Consider the following 6,000-nt stretch of genomic DNA (forward strand, 5'->3'; position numbering starts at 1 on the left):
CAAGATTTTCAGTTTAAGATGAACTTACTTAACCCTGTCTTTACATTTGAGCAAAGCTTTCCAGTGAAACCCATGAAGCTTTAGAAATTTCATGAGTTTGCAGCTATATCAGAACAGATAAGATGCTGCTGCTGACTGACATAACAATATGTATCTGGGCAGGCTACTTGCACTACAGGAGAAAAAAATACCTTGTAGTTCAGCTTGCTGCACTGCTACCATTACACAAGCCCTTGCTGGTGTCACTAGTCAGAATATTAACTGATCACTGCCCTTGTTTTTTTAAATAATTTCAAACATTCCTGGCCTCACCTCTTAACATGAGCCCCACACAGCACACCGAAATCCTCAGGTAGCTGACAGTAAACTGTGGGAGGGCTTGAACTGAGGGGGGATCTCTAAAAACAAACCTTTACAGAAGAAATGCAGCTCTATCTATGACTCAAAACTTCACCTGTAGGGATAGTTAGAGAATAATGCTTCGGGAGTCCATTCTATCAGAGATGTCCCCTAAGTCAATGCACGTTAACTGCGCCATTCTTGAGAGCTGGCTCTGCACTACTTCTCTTTTCACCTGTTAAGAACCACATTGGAAGGAAATTAAGATTTTATAGCTTCCAAGTTTTTACAATACTGAGGAAAACTTCACTTTAGCGTTAATTTACATTAGATACCCAAACTGAGTTGTTCTGCATACAGTTACTTAAATGTTAACATGATCTGAAACATAAAACTCCCTACTCACCTTCTGTTTATTCTGCTCTTCTTTTTGAGGTTATTTTTGTTAATCAGAGAAAAACAGATCACTCAGCTGAGCAGCAACTCTTTAGTTTTCATATTAAATATGTCTGCAATAAGCATACTTCACTTAATTCCTAAAGACTGATGAATTATTGGAGAGATCTGGGAGAAGCAGCAGAAAAGGGTGTTGTAAATGAAATTCAAATATTCTTCAGCACAATGAAAAGCAGTATTTTTAGCTACAGTCAGGACAGATTCTTTCTAAGTTTCAGTAAAAAACCCAAAAGAACAAGTGCCACGTATGATCTGAGCCATTGTTACCAACACTAAATATAAACAACAAAAGGGAATTTCCTGGATCTGCGTGTCTCTAAGACCATGTAGGTTACAGAGTAGCAGAGCTTGATACTATATTGACATTTCAAGGTTTATTATAACAAAGAGTGAACTGGGCATCTGAACTAAAGCCCAATGGATGAACAGGGGTTTACAGCTAAGCAAATGAATCAGTACAGTTCAGTAAGTTATCACACACAAAACGAGCAGTCAAAGCTTTCGTTTCTTTCAGCTCTTGTCAGTGTGTGTCCTCATGTTCAGGTAAAGCAGTGGCTGCTCCCTTTTACACACATTTCTAGAGCACCTACAAGCACGTTTGAGATCCTAAAGCTTATTACTCCCTCGAGCATTCCCTCTCTGGTAAAGAGGTAAGAGAAGCTAAAGTTGGCAGGATGGGGAATTAGGGAGTTTTTATGCAAATATAATCAATAACATAGCTGAAAGAGCTCATGTACAAAAAACTGCTTGGACAGAGCAGGGAGAGCTATCCAGAGGTCAGTGGAGCCTGTTTAAGTACGAGGGATAAGTCCAAGGAATAGGCTGGCTTTGCTCCAAGAACACAGGCCTCATAATATTCAACATCCAACTTCCAAAAATCCAGAAAAGCAGGAGTTCTTGGACATGAAGTCCTGAGGGGAGGAGAAGAAATTAAATTCTGGAGTAGGCTGTGCACAGAAATTCCTTAGCAAGTTAGTAATCCCATACAATTAGATTTCTCAGGTAAATGCTGAATAAAGTCAAGAATAACACGGGTCAGCTTCTGGCATTTCAAGACACAGCCCGGGGAGCGCGGCAGGCGGGTATCAACCTGCAGCCCCAAGAGCTGGTGAGGATGCACACAAATTAGCTACAGATCACAGTCAAGATCCAGCCTGCTCACATGAAAACAGCTCTTGAAATAGCTCCTTCCCTCAGAAACTCTGCAGGCACAAGTCACCAGCAAACTTAACGCTGTAGTGACAGTTCTCCAAGCTCTGTCTGAAATGGACGAGCCTTGCTGTATTATTTCACTTGCAGGGCCACTGGAGGCTACAGGAACTCGAGTTTTGCACGTTTTGCTCAAATATTACTCCTCAAAAATACCCCACAAAGTTTCTTGAGCTTTTCTGTGCATCCTAATAACCATCCATGCACAGCGGATGACCTTAAAACTGAGCTAGCCCTAGACATCCAGAAGAAAAACAAAATGGAAGTAAAAATCCATCAACCTAGAAAAAAAAAGGCAGCAAGCATTGCTTTGCCCTTATACTAAAATTCAGTTCTGCTGATGTCTTCTACGCTGAAGGAAAGTGTTAGGGGGATCGTTTAAGTAAGAACAGCTTGAATACAGCACAGAATTATTTCCAATACTCAACGGGCTCCTCAAATTCAACAGGCTCGGCAGAAGATTAATAAACTGGAGAATTTGAGACGATATTTACACACTTCCTGCACTGAAACAAAAAGACGTACACTGGAAGTGGTAAAGAGTGTTTTAGATGCAGTGTTTTAACGACACCTCTGGAGTTTATTACTAGGATTCAGTAAGTGGTCAGAGATGAGGAACAGCCATGCACGTATTTAAGGGGAGAAATGCTCGGCAAAAAAATAGGAAGTCACAAACAGGAAAGCGAGCTCATTTTCACCAACAGGCAAGTCCTAAGGATTACACTGAACGGAGAGGGATCCATACCACACGACAAAACCCTTCTACCGAAGTCATTTCACAAGGTTAACACAAGGCCAAATCCGATACCATATAAATATATATTCTAAAGAAATCTAAAGCTGATATAGAGAACAAACAGCAAAGCGGTTGGACACAGAGCATGTGCGTTTTCCTCCTCTGCATCACAAAAAGAATCGGGTTTTGTGCTTCCCCCCCCCAGGCAGCACAGACCCGTGGAAGGGAGGGAATAAGGCCGTCCTTTGCCATGAGATTTCGGGCTCCATCCCCGGGCAAGCGCCCGGCTCCGGAGGCCCGAGAGGTTCCCGGGGAGGTGCCCCGCGAGTCGGGCAGCCGGGCCAGGTCCCAGCAAGTGACACAGCTGCTCGGTGGCAGCCCAGGTGCTCCCGATCGGAGCCCGAAGCCCCGTGGGGACCCCGGGCCCGAAGTGGGGTGGCGGGGACGGGACGGGGGGGGAAGGGCGGACACGGAACGGCGAGGCCGCCGGCGCTCCGGGAGCGGCGCGGGGGGTGCGGGGGGGCTGCCGGCCGGTCACCGCGGCGAGAGCGGGCGCCCCCCAGCCGTGCCCGCCCCGGTGCTGCTGCATGGCGCTGCTCAGCCTGCCTTGCAGAGGGAGCTCGAGTCCCGCTCTGCGCCTCGCAGCGCCTCTCACTCCGCCGCACACGCCAGCGCAGCGAGGCGGCGGCCGGCGGGAGCGGGACACGCAGCCGTCCCCGCGGGCAGCGCCCGGCCGGACAGCGCGGCAGGACACGGGCGGCGGGCGGAGGGCGCCGGGCGAGCCCCGCGGAGGTGCGAGAAAGGAGGGGGAGCGGTAGCGGGGCGGGAGGGGAGCGGGCCCGGCGGGGCGGGGGAGGGGGGGGAAGGAAGGGACGTGCGGGACGGGAAGGGAAGGGAGGGGGCGGTAATGGGGCGGTTAATCAGCGCCGGTGGCGCGGTGGAGGAGACAAAGGAAAGAAAATGGAGTCGGGGCCGGCGGGTGGCGGCGGCCGCGGAGGGAAGGAGGGCGGGCGGCCCGGGCGGTGCCGCAGCCCAGCGCCGCGCTGTGGGGAATGGCGGCGGTGGCGGCGGCGGCGGCGCGGGGACGGTAGAGGGAGACAAAGCCCCCCTTGCTGCCCCGGCGGCGGCCGCTGCGGGGCCCCAGCCGCGCCGGAGCCCCATCGTGACACCTAGAGGCCGGAGAACGCGACTGCAAACCCCCCGCCGCCGCCGCTTACCTGCGCCCCGCGCCCCGCCGAGCTCCCTCCGGCCGCCGGGCCCCGCCGCCGCCCCGCGCCGCCCGCGGGCCCCGCGGAGGAGCCGCCGCGCCCCGCACGCCCCGCCGCGGCCGCCGCCGCTTTAAGCGCCCCGGCACCAGCCCCGCGGTTTAATCGCTCCACAGTCGCTTTCGGACACAAAATGGCGGCGGGCGGGGCACAGTGCGCACGCGCCACCCAGCGCGGCTCTGCCGCGGCCGCCGGCCCGGGCGGGGGGGAAAGGGGGGGCGGGGGGGGCCGGCGCGCGCGGGGAAGCGGCCGCGCGGGGCAGGCTGGGAGCGGCGGGCGGGGCGGGGCGGGGCGAGAGCTGGGGGGGGAGCGAGCGCGCGAGTCGCGCGCCAACTTCAAACGCGCGGGGCCCGCGGCGTCACCCGGCGCGCGCCTGTGCGTGCGTGCGTCACCGCGTCACGTGCCGCTGAGGGGCGGGCGGCGGGGGGGGGGCCGGAGGCAGCGCCCCTCCCTCCCCTCAGGGCAGCGCGCGGGCCGGCGTGAGGGGAGCGCTGGGGAGCTCCTGTGTTAGTACTGTCCCGAGATCCCGACAGCGGCGGGCAGTCCCAGCTCTGCACGCCGCTGCTCAGCCGGAACTGACCCTTCGCCTCAGCCAAAAGTGACCCCTTCACCTCCGCAAAACTGCCCGTTCACCTCCGCAAAATTGCCCCTTCGCCTCAGTCAACAGTGACCCCTTCGCCTCAGCCAAAAGTGACCCCTTCGCCTCAGCCAAAAGTGACCCCTTCACCTCAGCCAAAACTGACCCCCTCACCTCAGCCAAAACTGCCCCTTCACCTCAGCCAAAACTGACCCCTTCACCTCTGCAAAACTTCCAAAGCAGGAGGCTGTGCCTCAGCTCCGTGGGAAGGAGCTCCTCAGGAGAATAAGGCCACAGAGAAAGTCCATCCTCCGTGCTGAGGAGGGATTTGGCCTGGTTGAAAGTCCCAAACTGTCCTTAAGCTGGAAGAGGAGTCAGTACAATCTTGAATTAATCAGCAGGAAGGTCATAGGACAGTTTTGTAAATACCAACAATTGTCTGGAATTGGGGTCTACAGGGGAAACCATGTGAGGAGTGGCTGAGGGCACTTGGCTTGTTCAGCCTGGAACAGGATGCTGAGGGCAGAGCTCACTGTGGGTTTCAGTGGTGGCTGCTCCCTGTGACCAGTGACAGAACCTGGGGAACAACATGGAACTCTGTCAAGGGGAGTGAAGCTGGGTATTAGGTTCTTCACCCAGAGGGTGGCCAGGTACTGGAACAGGCTCCCCAGGGATGTGATCACAGCACCAGGCCTGACAGTTCAAGAAGCATTTGGACAACATCAGGCATGTGGTGTGATTCTAGGGGATGTCCTGTGCAGGGCCAACATTTGGACGTGATGATCCTTGTGGATCTCTTCCAACTCAGGAGATCCTAGGATTCCACAATTCTATGATTCAAGGTGGTGTTTTCCTGGTGTTTTTAAGGACCTTAGGCTTGCCAAGCTCATAATCAAGTAGGACAAACCAGCTCCAGTCAGCTTCAGCACAGCAGGAATGGTAGATGTGCTGCCAGGTGTTCAGTAGGGAGCTTCTGGGAAAGTCAGAAAGGTTGATTTCCATCAGAAGTTAGACACCATGGTGTTTTCTGTCCACAGCTTATCCCCAAAAGGTGAAAAGAGCTACAACACTCTTGGTGAAATGCATGAGTGAGGATACTCAGGGGCTTGCCTGTCTTTTATTTGCTGCAGTCTCCTGAGTTGCTGAATCTTCTGGGTTTAACATATTTTCTCATCTCCAGCAGTGCTGTAGCAGCCCCAGAGCTGATTGACAGGCAAGCTGAGGAGAGGAGAATTCTGTGAGCTCAAGCTGCATCCTCTTGGTATTTTCTTACCATAAATCCATGTGAAATGGAGCAAGAGTAATGGGTTAAAATATTAATAGTTCAAAAATCAGACGCATTGGAAGGAAGCTGCATTTTTTTTTCCTCTTACTCCATCAGTCGCTGGAGGACAATAAGGCCAGGAATTCAGAGAGAA

General features: G+C 53.4%; 1 protein-coding gene across 1 annotated transcript in view; it reads right to left on the reverse strand.

Annotated features, from left to right (window-relative positions):
- Positions 1–3,974, reverse strand: part of CTCF (CCCTC-binding factor) — a 35,022-nt gene extending 31,048 nt beyond the window's left edge. Inside the window, exon 1 of the mRNA XM_036390643.2 lies at positions 3,958–3,974. The gene's annotated coding sequence lies outside the window, so the exon portion shown is untranslated. The remainder of the gene's footprint in view (positions 1–3,957) is intronic.
- Between the last annotated feature and the right edge of the window lie 2,026 nt (positions 3,975–6,000).

The sequence above is a fragment of the Molothrus ater genome, chromosome 12, assembly GCF_012460135.2.
Source record: "Molothrus ater isolate BHLD 08-10-18 breed brown headed cowbird chromosome 12, BPBGC_Mater_1.1, whole genome shotgun sequence".
NCBI lineage: Eukaryota > Metazoa > Chordata > Aves > Passeriformes > Icteridae > Molothrus > Molothrus ater.